The 16,349-nt window shown below is 27.5% G+C and overlaps 1 protein-coding gene across 2 annotated transcripts in view; it reads left to right on the forward strand.

Moving 5' to 3' along the window:
• The window catches only part of LOC132919766 (chaoptin-like), a 200,760-nt gene that overhangs the window by 124,793 nt on the left and 59,618 nt on the right, over positions 1-16,349 (forward strand). The window lies entirely within an intron of this gene.

Consider the following 16,349-nt stretch of genomic DNA (forward strand, 5'->3'; position numbering starts at 1 on the left):
TATTATAATATATATTATATAATATTATCGTAACATATTTGTACATAGTACATTTTACGTTCATATTATTATGCGCGTTGCGAAAACGTAAACTCACAATATTTTTATTGACCGTGTGCGCAAATACATAAAATAATGGCATATCAATCACATAAATATCATTAAATTATTTCCGAGTTGTGTACTTAACTTATCTACCGATAAATAGTCTTCGATTGCGGTCTCTTCACACAAGACTCGACAGGTTTTTTTACTAGAACAAGATATTATGCTAGTATATATGTATATTATATAAGTACTTACATAGTTACACGCAGGATCGACTCAGTGTAGGTACACACAATAAACGATTCTGTTGTTCGTGTCGCCTTGTTATTTCGTCTGAGAACCATTCTTTTGTAGACTGTACCTGCTAGAACACGCGAATTTTCAATTCGCACGACATCGTCACGTACGTGATGCACATATTTCACGCGTACGCAATGTATAATAATAATGATAATAATAATAATAATGATACGTTTTGACTTCCCGTCGGAACAGCCAACAGTGCGTCACTTCCTAAACAGTATAACTAGGTATGACTTTTGGGGTAGTAAATTATTTAAATACAACTATTATTACTTCCGCGTTTGTTGATCAAACTGATGAATTACGTCCCAAATCAGTTAACCACCGTTAAAAAAAAAAAAAAAAAACAAAACACATTAGTCTTAATAGAATATTATATTACACGGCGAATGCTAGGGATATTCGAATGATTTGTTATCGTATTTATTTTGGTCTTAACATAATATTTCTAAGACAAATTTTAAGTTTATTTGCTTGCATTATAACGTTCGTTGCGGTGTATTTATTATCATAAATAATCCGAACAATCTTGTTTTAAAACTTTATCGCCGTTGTCATTGTACTTTAAAAATGCAATAATTTATCGTTTAAATTTGAAACTATTGGTATTGTCAGTATTAAAAAAAAAAAAAAAAATCTCGAACAACTTTTAAATGTTATTAATATTCCCATTAGTCAGAGTTATCGATATTAATGATCGAGGATTTTTTCAAATATTCCGTTAAAAAAAAATTGTTTCTCTTACGAAGCTACAGCAGAGTATCATTAGGCAGACTTATTTAATTTCATCCGTCTTCTGATAAAATAATAATATTAAATAACAAAAACTACATTCAACTGCTGGTAAATTAATTTGGATTTATAGAATAGACACATTTAAATTGACGAGAATACGATTAAGCGAAAGGGTCGAATGCATTTACATGCTGATGTGGGATGGATCGCGTGTACGCAATTGTTTTGTCCAAGGGAGGAAATTAATGTACCCTGGTAGGCACTCCATTGGAATCGAAATAAATAAATATCAAATATCTTTGTGCGCATATCACAACGCACTAGAATTATATACGAGATATTGTGTGTGCAAATTTTTTCCCCCCATTATTTTACTTATATAGTTTTCAGAATACTCTATAATTTTCCACAATTATTCAACGCTGGCTGTTCGCATAAAGTTAATAATCACGAAGTGAAAATGCGTCGGCGGTGACGCCATATTATTATATAGGTCTGTGCGGCGTGGATGTAGTATGCAAATGGTTGACACAAAACGCAATTAAAGAGGACCTATTAAATCGTATTGCTCCTATGTGTATACAAAAATGACCCTAAACATTTTTTTTTTTACGGACTGTCCGACATTGAGTTTATAGAAAATAAAATATTATACTCCTCTTTTATATTATCCGGGGGCCCTGAAAGGGTGAAAGTCCCGACATTGTTTGTAAAAGAAATTTGTCATTCGTGACCTCAACAAAGCTTTTCGAACCGATCACATTTCAGTTGAATGGGTTGACTTTATAAATTATTGACCCCAGGGACAAGGGGATAGCTTGGTTTTATTTACAGTTTTTCCACATAATTTAATCTTCTATTTTTTTCCCTCCACTAAACAAACGTATCAAGTTATTCGTCACCTGAATAAGTGCTCAGGAGAAATATTGAATTTATTGCATTTTTTTTACGTGCAGTTATTTTGGTGAGATACGTTTCCAGTTCATATGATTTTCAATTAACGAAAAAAAAAAAAACATTTATAAAACACTCTCAAGCGATGATGATAATAATAATAAATATAATATCAATTTAGTTTCAACGTATATCGTTGAATATTAATTTATTAGTTTATTCCTAGAATTGTGTTTAGTATTTTTCGCTACTCTAAATAGTTATCGATAAAAACATAATGTGATTCAATATATTCTCATAATACGAGTGTATTGATTGTGAATTGTGATTATTTTTTATACCGTTATTGCATTAATATGATTGATTTAATTTTTTTTTTAATTTTTCTTAAGACTAACAAAATCAAATATAAATAATAATGTATAGCATAGAATTTGCAATTGAAATGTAGGCGTAGGTGTAAGTATCCAATTAATCATTTTAATATAATATGTAACAAAATACTTACTCAAAACCATAATATACTTAAATTTTATTTAGATCTATGCGCATTGCAAAAAGATTAAGGTAATGCACTTTTTATTATGTACATTATACCGTGTAAAAAAGTTTAGACATTAAAGGTAACGATTTACAACGCATATAATGTACATAATATGTATTTAATTTGAATTTAAAAACTCACAATTCAAACTCATATACCGTATTAATAAACAGTTATACTACGCATTGTATAGTAATTTGCAGTAAAATAAATTGTATCCTATTTATTTTTATAATATATACGTTATATAACATTTAATTATACACCCACTGGCCACCAGGAACAACAATACTGAAATATTTAGGTATATATTGATATATTTATATTTCAATAATATTATCATTCTTATTGTATGTCGTACCTATTTTTCATTTCATATTTTATTCATCTTCTCGGTTCCTTGGTATTAAATTTAAAAAAAAAAATACCATATAATACCTACATACTTATTTTATGTGGCTTATATATTTTTATTATTTTCAATATAAATATATTTTACCTGATCTAACACACATAAATACACAAACACACACACACAATGTATATTGCATATACTATATTATATTCATTGTAGAACTTTCGGCTTAAAAAAAAAAAATTAACATTATTTAAATTAAACATATTTTACGTTAAATTCGTGATGCGTTAATGTTACGAATTAATAATATATATCATAATATATAACACATATCGTTAAACCATTTATTATACATTAAAAACTGCATGCTATACGGTAGGTACGCATTATTTATGATCATGGATGTAGATTACCTTGTATAATATTATAATAATATTATCGAATTATAATATAATTCTATATTATCGAAAATAAAATGATGCTGGTTCATCTTAAATATTTATAAATAAAACTTTATTATTTTAGAAAATTTAAGTTTGTATTTAATTATATTCATTATTTTTCGTTTAATGTTATGTTTTGTAATGCTATTCGTATTTTTCATTCAACTACGTTATGATGTTTGTTCAACGATATTTCAATTTTTTTTTAGTTTTAATTATGTTTAAAATTGAAATGGTATTTTTCAAGGATAACGTTATAATAATATAATGGACTAAAACATTTTCGAGTACTGAATTTAAAACAGCTTTTATAAATACAATACAATATTTTATATTTTAAAAGGAAATTACAAGTTAATTAATACAGTTCTTACTATTCTTAATCCTTAATTAGTAAGAACATTTTCACTGGTTGAATTAAAAATAAAAACATACCTAAGACCTACAGGTGCTCATGAATAAAGAAAATTTCTGACTGCACATTGATAAGACCCGTGCGGATCATAAGAACTTTTCAAGTCACTAAACATAAAAACATAAATTTAAATAAACACATGCACACAGCATACACTGCACCTCGAACTCGTGCTAAGTATATACATTGCAGACTGTAACTAAAATGGGAATTTTACTTGCATGCATGCACACGCGTACACACACACACACACACACACACACACACACACACACACACACACACACGCTACTTATGAGCATTAATTATTTAGAATATTTCTCCAAATAAACGTCCATAAGAAATGTAGTAAAATAAATATGACTATTATGGTGTATATTATTGTTTGGTGCGTGATAGCCAAATTAAACGTATCAAAAATATACATCGTAAATTACATCGTTATCTAGTAAAATTTTGTTGTTCTACATTAAGGAGTGTTGATGAAATTTCAACGTTTTTATCGCCCCAAAGTTATTTAATATTTACTAAAAGCCATACTCACGTGACTCTTAATAACGCATTCTCTCTGTACCCTATATTATACCGTTATGATAATATTGTTTTGTTCACCAATAATGATTTATAAGTAGTATTATCTGTGATGCAATAACATTGATTATTATACAAACTTTTCGACAAGGATTTCCAATGTTAAACTTTTGAACACTTCCCTGCATAACTTTTCCATTTCATCATTGATGTTATCGTACAAATATTTTCGTATTGTTTGCTATCGTAGTGTGAATAATAATATATTTATAACCGGAACATATTATGATTAGCCTACATATTTTGTAGTAGCTTTGATCCTTCACCTAAAATGGAAGAAACCTAATTATTTTCCTATGACATTTCCATATGAGTTTTAGTGAATTAATATAATTCACTCGGCGTAAGCGCACGATAATTTCAAAATATATATACATTTTCATTGTGCTTCAACTTGGAAGATTAGCTAAACTATTTTTATTTAATAAATCAGGCAATAAAAGCTTTGACCTAACCTTTGACTTGCGCGTGCAATGATGTGAGCAAAGCGAGAAAAGATTGCTCAACACCAAATCTTTCAAATCTTTGTTGTAGTCCATTCCAACTTTTTTTCATTTCGTTTAGACAAAATTCTTTTTAAAAAACATAATTTTGCTGATGCTGGTCAAACATTTTGTTTTCTCGTGTGGAAAATTGTATTTATAGTGAAAATTAATAAAATGGTTTGGTTAAGATTAAAAAAAAAAAAAATGAGATGGCTTTTTGTGCATAGTTCATACATTTATTAATTATATTTACCTTTTACCCAATTCATATATTATAAGTGTACAAATAACTTGCTTTGTAAAATATATTCGAAATTGTATACCTGCGTAAAGCATATTTAACTACCTATCTATATTATACATGTAACTCAAAAACCACATGGTTCTGAATATAGAAACTTCAAACTGCTGTCGTGAGAAAAACCATTTTATGGGCTCTAATAAAACAAAAATATAATTTCATACGAAAAATGTTAAATTTATATCTAAAATAACGGTATGTGGTATGTAGTATTCAAGCGGAATACGTGGGTATACTGTATAATAATGTTTTTTTTCGTATAATGGTTGATAAATATTGTCGACCGTATTCGTTTGTTAACCTTTTCTGTTCAATAGTACCTAATTCAATTCGTATTGTTTTACTTTAGCTATATTGTTTGGTTTTTGTACTTTCAATATCGTTTTTGTATACCTGCCTACTTGTAAAGGTGTGTTGGTGTGTACTTCATTTCAAGCTTTGTTAAATAATACAAACGGCGAACAACGCCGACGTCTTGGACTGCAGCGAGTTTTGAAACTGGGGCTTATTCTTGTCAAAATAGTTAACTTATTTACAGCAAAAACTTTAAATAGGTGTAAAATATAGTCAGAGAACAAAAAGCACTTTTCTTCACTGTTGTACAAAACAATCTATTGAGAGGAGTTAATTTTATTAAAGCGATTGTAAACGGTGAATTTACAATATTATTGATTTGTTGTACAACAAGGTCGATTACAATAGTATTCATTTCGCTAAAGATCTAATACAATTCCATCATGTGTAATTATTATAAACATATGTATGCTATTTAAATACCAAAATTTCTATTTACTATAGGAATCGTGTTCAAATGCAAATATAATGTTTACTAACTATTTATACATATTAATACTATTGGTTATCTAGTTTTGTGGTTAACCATTAGGTATAATATGATGTTGACCAGACGATACAGAATAATTAATATTACTAACTTGAAATATTATCATTTGAGTTCTGCAAATATAACCCAATCTTTAAGGATTTTTTTTTTAATTTGTTAAACCCATTTAGTTTATAGATTGTATAATGTACCTATTCATTAATACAAGAAGTATTTTGAATATTCTGTTATTTTAAATTGTTCCTAATATATATTATATTTTCATAATTTGAATAAACAGTAAATTTGATATAAGTTAAAAATTCAATATTATAATTTTAACACTATTAACTTATTGATTGTAATAACTATATTTCAGAAATTATTATTATTATAATTTTAATTGAACATTTTTTTTTTAATACTTCTATCTTTCTATCTTTTATCTTTAAGAATATTTTAGTACATTTTAATATAAATAATTCAACGGGTCACTATACTTATATACATATATATTTACCTATATTACGATAAATATTTATTAAGTTTTACTAAGAATAACGTTGAATATGATATAATATATTTTAACGACGATTTTCGTATTCCCTATTCGCATATACATATTATATTCGCATTTCATAAAAAACAAAATAAAATTGGATGTATATAGTATACCTACGAGTAATACATACATGTGTTGTGTTTTGGATGTATAAAAAAAAAATTCTAGTAAATCATATTTACTTTATCAGTCGTAGACATTATTTTTGAATATAGTTGTTTGTTTACCTAAAATAAACATATCTAAATAAAAGCAGAAGGCTATTATTTTATTCATATACCGTTGAAGAATCGTATATAAGGCTACATACAATCTGGGTAATTTAAAAATCATCTAGATGATCTATTATCTAGTGTATACGTATACTATTAGTATTTATACTTATTTCGACACAAATATTATCATAGTTCTATATACTTATTCTATTACTTGATTTGTTTGATTTTTCGTTTTATATGAAACAATCATACGCACAATGTTAAACGTTTAAAAAATAACAAAAAATTAATACAATTTAATGTTTAAATAATATCAAGTCAATTTAGTTTTATATATAATATTACACAGTATATATATATATTATGTACATTGTGATTCACTAAGCATGCTTATTCCATTTTTTTTTGAATAAGAAGACCGAATGTAGTGTCAGAATTTTACACTCCTTGAATAGAACAAATAATCTCAAGAACTTGAAAATATAAATAATCTTAAATTATATATTTTAAAAGTTCTAAAAATCAGACATTAAAATACTCAGTGAATCTTTCTGTGTATTTAAAAATCATCATCATCATAAAAAAAAAAAAAATACACTAAAATTATTTACCATTTCTAAACAAATGTTAGTCGAATTATATTATTGAGCGTTTACAGCAAAACGAAATTCAATTTAAGCTAAACGTTGTAAAAATTCGTGTAAACACGAAAATCACTTAAATACTAATACTTCTAGCCTCCCCGCCTTTCACACTTTCACAGTATAGGCGACCATATAATATGTATATATATACACGAAATAAATATAATAATACGCTGTAGAAAATTGTAATATTCCAGCCTTTGATATTTGTCGATGACATCTTTGAGCGTCGCCCAAAAGCTTCGCGCAAACAAAATAATATATAAGACTTCCACTCCGGTCGTTCAGAAGAATTTGTTGATTTCGTTCACAATATCAAGTACCTATCGATCATCCTCCCCCCTCCCCCGCCCACCAAGACCATTCTACAACCAGAACTGAAACGCCTCTTGCCTTGCCACTCCCGTCGAAACGTTATTCGTCTTTAATTCAAACGGTCCAAGTCCATTAGACGACAACAATGGGGTAGATCCGTGGCCCCACGTCGTTGACAACACTGGCTGGCGTTGGCGTCCGGGCCCGATTGACATAGAGACTGTTCGTTGTCGAGTCGCACGTCTTAAATATTTGGATTTCACGGTTTAGAGTGCCGTTCGGTGTCTTCTGCTTAGTTCTTGAACGTAATAAACGTCCGTGATTATACGTCACGGCATTTTATTTATTATTTTCCTTTTCGTCGCCAGTTCTATAAACAATAAATATATATACGCATACATATTATGGCGATGTTTTGTAAATCAATTGTAGTATTTAATGTTCCGACAGAAATTATTAACTATAGACTATAGTGATATATATACGTATATACGAAAAATAGACTCCCAAAAAAGGGACAAAAGGGGAAAGTTTATACATTAAACAAAATTACCAAATTGCATGCAACGTCTTAAAAAGGTCTGTACTATAGAATTTATTCTGTGGGCACTCTCAGCTATGTATATAGTTATATTTATTTTTGTACTGATAAACTTAAAATTAAATTAAAAATCAACAAATTTGAGAAAGTTTTGATGAAATTTATTTCGGTTTTTTTTTTATGTAACTACACAAAATACGTAAAATTAAGATATATTAAACGTATTTCATATTGCAGTATTGTATATTATTATAATATAGACAATATAGTCCATGATATGAAACTCGTATAGATCTTTTAATAAATAGTATACATCAAATAATAATAATAATAATACAATTAAACGAAGTTTATTTTTATGCATACAATTCAGATGCATCAGAAATATTTTAAGAGTAACTTGTGTTCAAATAGACTATAGTCATTATAGACATACGAGTAGAGCTCAGCTCTCATAACAGTGCGTCGATAGTAATTATGTTATTGGTGATTACTGACATAATTCAAAGTTACGCAAATTATTATTATGTTGTTGCTAGAGGTGAAAAATCATGTTCCATTAAAAAAAAATTTGAATAGTCAGTTCGTAAATCACATTCAACGCACGCAATTTTTTTGTTGTGGTTGGGATCCACTTCGGACAAAGCAGTCGAAAAAAAAGAAACGGAAATTTAGGCTTTTCTGCCAAATAAAATATATTGGTTTTAGACCGAATCCGATTTTTGTGCAAACGAATACACACACACACACACACACACACACACACACACACACACACACACACACACACACACACACATATATATATATATATATATTATAATGTGTTTGCGTGTATATGCTGTTTACGGTTCGTACGTTTATTGCTCAAGTTTACTACCCACGGTGGATGCACCCGTTTTAAAGACAAATAAAACTACTAACAAAAATCCGGTCGAAAAATAAAGACCGTGTGCGAATAATATATTTTATTAAGCAAGAGCTGATGTTGACAATTCGCCCAACGACGTTTTGTCCGTAAACTTTTCGCATAATTTATTTCACGACGATCGGAGATAAACGCGGTCCTCCGGTGAACGAATGGTCTGGACCAAACCTACATTGCATAATTCCGATAACCGTGAAGATATATATACTACAATGTCGTTGTAGTTATATATACGTGTGACATGCAAATAAACGTTAATTTCCAATTATATATTCATGCCATTCCTTACTATCGAGAATTGTATATCTTACTATATTAATGATTGTACCATAAATTGTAAAATAAATGCGAAATATATTCCAAAACGGATTTAGTTTGGATTCTCTATAAAAGAGTTTAAAAGTAGTAAAAGGTAACTGATTTGTATCGATGGCATTTATTTTTTTATTTTTTTTTTGTTTGTGCATTTTCTAAGCATTTCTTAGTCAATAAATAACCAACAATTAAACCAATAACAATACTTCAAACTAATACTTTTATATATTTTCATATATTATATTTTTTATTAAAAAAATATCTAAAGCTACAAGTTTAAGAATTTTTAATTTTTTAATTTTTGGCCACTGTGGGTAGAATTTAACGACCGTGTTATTATTTACAGTTATGCTGAATCTTTGATGATACCGCAGGCTAAATCTTCACAACAATTATACCACCACGTTTGTAAACACTTTTAGTCATCCCTTACTGCCCAAAATGGGCTTAGTCGTATTGGTCATTATATTATTATTGCATCAGTGGTGGTACAGGCGAGAATAATTCAGTCTCAGTGGGTAAACACCAATTTTATTAGCTATACATATATTATAATACTCTATAATTGCCAAACGGTACTCTGAAACAAATAATTTTATTTACGTTCGTGTTTTCTCTGAATTTTTTATAATATTTTATTGTCATCCACGATAGGATATGCTGTAAGATTGATAATCATACAATTTATTCACACGAAATAATAGTGTTTGTTCGAAAATGAAATAAATTATTACCTATTACCTGTTGTAAGGTACCTATTCACGACAATATTGATATTATTATCGCATAATGTCTACAGGATTATTTTAATATATTATGCAATTCTACAAAACTAAAATTGTTCATTGTGTAATAATGTGAAACTTTTGAGGATGAAGAATTTTTTGTTTTTATATTAAATCATAATATATATATATACATATATTATGTTTGTAATAATTTATGATTAATATTACGAAATTCTTGTAATTTTATCTAATATTATCAATTTAATATGTGGAAATGTTTTAATATATTCTCAAGTACTCAATATTCCCCACTATTAGGGTCTACAAAGCAAATTTCATTAAAAACTAGTACATACGCGATGGTATGTGATCAGACTCGAGTGAACACAATTTATAGAATTTCAAATTAAATTATTATAACTAATTGTTATAAAACTACATATAACTGTTTAGTTGAATTCTTTAGCTTTTAATCAGTTCTATGTATTTCATAATTTTCAAACGAATAAATTTATTTTTCCTTATTTAATAATATTATATTAAACAATATTAAAACAATCAATTTCACAAACGGTCAAGCTATCCATGCCTACATTTAGTCTCGATCCTTCATTTATTTATATTCCAGTCAAGTCTTGGAAACTCGCCTATGGATCAGCATTTCTTTAAAATTTACCGAATCGCATTTACTAAATTTATTCTGTGAGAGATTTTAACGATAAATTGCGTGAAAATGTTAAACATTAGGTTTATCTCGGTATGGGATTGGATAGGACATCTTACATGAAAAATACATCTAGAATAGAGTGCTAGATAAGATGAAACGAGGAAAAAAATATTGTAAATTGACTTTGTTTTCCCACAAGGACTGGAAAAAGTCTACAGCGTGCTGTGTATAATGTTGACCGAGTCGTAATGATAGAATATTGCAAACGTATCATTTGTAATAAACTGTATTTATATGTACACTGCGGTCGGATAATCACACAGTAAGTAATAACTATATCATACGCTGGGAATAATCTAATTATAGAAATCGCTTTTCTCCCTTTAATATATCATACTCGTATTAGTCGAGTCGGAACTCGGAAGACATAAAATATCGAACAGTTATTATACTAATACTAATAGCATTTTTAAAAAAACCGTACGCGAAATCAACTCACTAAATTTAATGTAAAAAATATCATAGATACATATAAAATTATTTTATAAACGTTTTCATGATTTTAGTCAACCGTACTAATAATAATAATTGTGATTATAGTGATTATACTATAATTAATTCAAATATTTTAAAATTTAACTCTTCATCGTCACGTAATAAAGTGTGATATTATAAGGTTGAATCATTTTTGAACGCATTGTTATATTATAATATTATCAATTAATTAAATTCGAGAATTGATTAATAGTTAGACAATATTACGCAATACATAACATGGGATCGAGTTTAAAAACATCGATAATGTTTGCAATACCATTAATCACTGTAACGATATTTATTATTAATTATTATATATTATGCCATTTAATTAAACTCTTCGGCATCGACATAGCTATTTACAAGTATGAATACAATTTTCAGGTACGACAGTTAGCCGACAAGTAACATTTTAAAGGTCTATAATAAGATTATTATTGCACGAAACTCATAATCGGTGATTTTATCCATATTCTCGTCATAAAATAAAGTTATAATATACAAAGTTTCTGACATATACATATTAGTCAGATCGTTCTGTATCATAACATTACGTATAATATTATATGATATATTAACTCAAAACTCTCTAATTTTAGTTTTTATATATTAGTATATTATTAATACAACATTTATATTAAATTTTAATATTTATGAAGAACACAATGCGGTTCTTCGTTTTTTTTTTTAAGGTAAGCTTATAGATTAGCTAGGGAAATCCTGATTCTTAACAATACATTTGAACATATTTTTATAAATTAATATCAGTTTATCACGTTTTATATTTTAATCATACAATTATATTCACATGATATCTTAAATATGTGTAATCACTTGAAATATCGAAATATCACATATATTTATATAGGTAATATAGGATAAATAATTTTTAAGATCCGGCAATTATATTGACCGGATCAACCATCAGTGCCGTTTGTTTTTACATTGGTTTCAGTTTTACACTATAGCCTGATACACGATGATAAGCTGTGTACCAATAATTCTAGACAATTTTTTAGGGTTGATTAGAATAACTTCCTGGTAGTCAACAAACGCCAAATATGCATAAAAATGGAAACGTTTACCGAGTGACTTCGGCCGGATATAGATAGTGTACGCATACTAGAATTCGTATGTATACATCTTATAAAGTATTATAAAAGTAGTATATATTATATATTCATTTAAAATGTTTATATATACATATATATATATAATATCTGAAAATCGTGTATATGATAATATTAAGGTGCTATGTAATAATAACACTCGTACTACACTATAATGCAGTAAACATTTTAATGTTCCCATATTAAGGACACAAAAAGTTTTTTCTCTGCAATACCAAGTTTTCTTAAGTATGTATGAGCTTTTGCCTCAATATATTATGTATACGAGGTATACATAATATACAACATATTATACGCGTTATAACATGTATACGCGCCTAGTCACATAATATATGTTTAATTAGACATTTGATTTATGTAGAATTTATATTCTCGAAGGATAACATAAATTACTGCGATTTATTGTCATTATTATTATTATTGTACGAAACCTGTAACATATTTTTTCCTTTTTATTTTCATTTTAACCGTTGATGACTTTTCGAATTTTTTCCGACCGTTCTCGGAATCTTAATTCGACGACAGATAAATAGATTCATTTCAAATTCAGTTCGTCCGTCTCTTTTATTTTTACTTCGATTAATGAACGGATCCCCTTCTTTACCCAACACTCAGCATTACATCGTCTATATTACAAACGGATGAGTAAATGATAAATAGAATAATTATGTTTATGGGTTCGGTTCGTGATTTTCAGGAGGTGCTATAATAAACCAACAGTTTTAATTATTGTATTTTAAGAACCATTACGTGACACACGTACAATTCAAAGTATTAGGATTGGTAAAAATCATATTTTGATTATTTTAATCTCATGCATATGATGCGCACTAATTAAACAAGATGTGAATGACCGACACTCGATAGAGGATATTTTACAGTAGCTACACTATAGGTACACATTATGTTTGTATATTATAAGAAATACATATTACTTATGTTACTTTATTTTAATAATATCAAAAGTCCAAATGAACATATCTATCAAAATATGATTATACATCTAATAATATATAATGTAACAACTTGTTACTAACAAGTGTATAATTGTGGAAAATTGGTTGTTTTTATTTTTGAACGTATAAATTATTTTTTTTTTTTTAATATACAGTATAGGTAGCTATATAATTTATACTAACATATTCTCAATTTAGGAAAATCATGTGGAAAAAATAAAAATTCTATTCAGTATGTTGGTGAACAATAATATATTTATACATAGTTTTCTTCAAATGTATACGAAATACAAAAATGCTATTTCCTTTTCACCCGAAAAGTATAGGTAACGATTTTAAACAAAACACATTAGCAGTGTACCATAATATTTCATAGCTATACACCATACTTCAAGTGATTTTTTTTTATCTTAAATTATAAATCTATCAGACAATATGACGGGGAAAATATTATCAAGGCGAAAAGGTCTGAATATTACACAATAGAGGTACCTGTTTGAATAAAATTGATGATCCCCTGCGCTCATAAAGTATAAATATACCTTTTAAGAAATTTTCAATACAAAAATATTACATGTTAAATATTATGATGTGCTTGAAGCATAAACGTCATGTTACTTGTGTAATTCGTTATCCATACGTATTCAGGTATATAATACTATTATAATAAAATAGAATTTAAAATAGTTTACATAAAAAATTAAATGAAAAAAACATTGTTCTACTGCAAAATTGTTTTTTTTTTTTAATAAATAAGTAAATAGAGGATATTTTACAATCTGTAAAATTAAAAAAATAATAATAACTGAATAACTTGATAACTTGATGGGGCGTATAACGATATTACTTCAAAACAAAAATATTAGACATGATTATAATTTTGAAAAATACATTATAACTTTTTGATAATAACATCATTTATTGATACCATGAATATTTCTGCTTCTCATTGTTTTAATGGTATTTTCTAACATGTTGAATTTTAATAAAAGCACTTGAAATGCGTTTGCCAAAAATTTTAATCGCATATGCAGTAATTGTTATAATTTTGTACAGTTGTGCAATCTAAATAAAGTGTACAAAATTAAAGTTTTTTTATAAGTACAATAATTAATATGGAATTTAAAACTTCTTAAAAAATATAAGTTTTATTTTAACAAAATTCTAACTGAACATTTAAGAAACCAGTTTTCTTTAAATAAATCTACTTGGTGGTAATAGGTATTAAGTATAATATTTGTTTTAATATTCTTTATTTTGTAGAACGAGTATGTAGAATATCTGTACATTATAATATAAAGTAAAGAACACATTTTATTCAAAATCACAATTTAATTAAACACGAATGTTACAAATTCGTATAATGGATCACCCTAAATATATACAACAAATGGATACACATAATAAACTTAGTCACTTTTAATCTTTGACCTTTAAAAGTTGATCAAAATTTAAACAACACAATGTGAATATATAAATTTAAATCAGTAGTTTGAAAAAACCTCACTCACACACATCATAATATATTTAAAACGAATTTAAGTTATTTTATAAATTTATTACCACAAAGCGTTGGGTTTTTTGGATTTTCAATTCGTATTCTCTTTTTTTTTAACCATCGAGTTTCAAAATACATACTTCATTGCCACAGTAGTCATCTGTAAAGTTTAGTGCGGTACTGTATGTATTGTATACGTTAAGCCGGATTAGGAAGACTGATATTTTATCCATAATCCAATATAAAAAATGAATCTACGACCACTATTTAATCAAATATATAAATACCTCCTGATTGAATGTATATATTAGCATAAAATAATTTTTATTAGCCTAACCGAGTTTCTGTTTAATGATATATGTAATAATATATATATAAATATATAAATTCAGACATCGGAGACAAAAAAAAAATGTATATATATATGGTATTTAAACGTTAAACGAAGAATAAAGAAGGATCAATATGTAAACCAACGAACATATAAATCTCTAATGACAAATATCTTTTCCACCTGACTTATCGAGAAAATAGAATTTTCTTATTATACTTAACTGCACTGTATGTAAGTGTGTTTGTATACTAGTTTAATGTGTGCGTATATATAATAATATATTAGGTCGAAAACATTCAAGTATGTAATTTTCTATTTTTCTAATGACGATATCAATTATAATAATAATATAATATAAATATCATATATAACAACGATTTTTGGTAACGTTCTGCCGTAAACGAAACACATAACCTTATAATATGTAATTTATGGTTACAACAAATAATAATAACAATAATAATAAAGGGTTGATTTGTCGAGATATGCGCTGACCAAATATATGTATACTTCTATAACATAACACTATAGAATCAGAACTATCGTCAAATAGTCGTCTTCATCTTCTTAAAATAATCCGATCTCTTTTATATGATAACTTTAGCCCGTCGCGCACTCGAAAACTCGGGGTGTATGTGTGTCAGTTGCACAATAAGCGCATTGGCGAAAAATTGAACATTTGTCTACAAGCGTACCAGACGGACCATATACACATACAATTATGTAAACAGTCGTAAAATATAATATTACTGTAAAACTGTTCGACCCACATCAGTCGTAAAAGTCGTAGAGTCGTATACACTACGTGTGCCACATAAGCGCGCGCGCGCACGATTCAGAGATTTCCACCTTAAAGTGTTTACGCGTGGAAACGATAGTATATACGATGGAAGTCGCGAAAGAGCTATTATATATAATAATAGTAATAATAATATATTGAAAGTGTAGAAAAAAATCTTCCCATCGGTTTTGACAGAACACTTAAGCTCCCGAGCGAAAAAAAAATTGTTAAAAAAAATATTGTAAATATATATAT

Source organism: Rhopalosiphum padi, chromosome 2, assembly GCF_020882245.1.
Source record: "Rhopalosiphum padi isolate XX-2018 chromosome 2, ASM2088224v1, whole genome shotgun sequence".
Classification (NCBI taxonomy): Eukaryota; Metazoa; Arthropoda; class Insecta; order Hemiptera; family Aphididae; genus Rhopalosiphum; species Rhopalosiphum padi.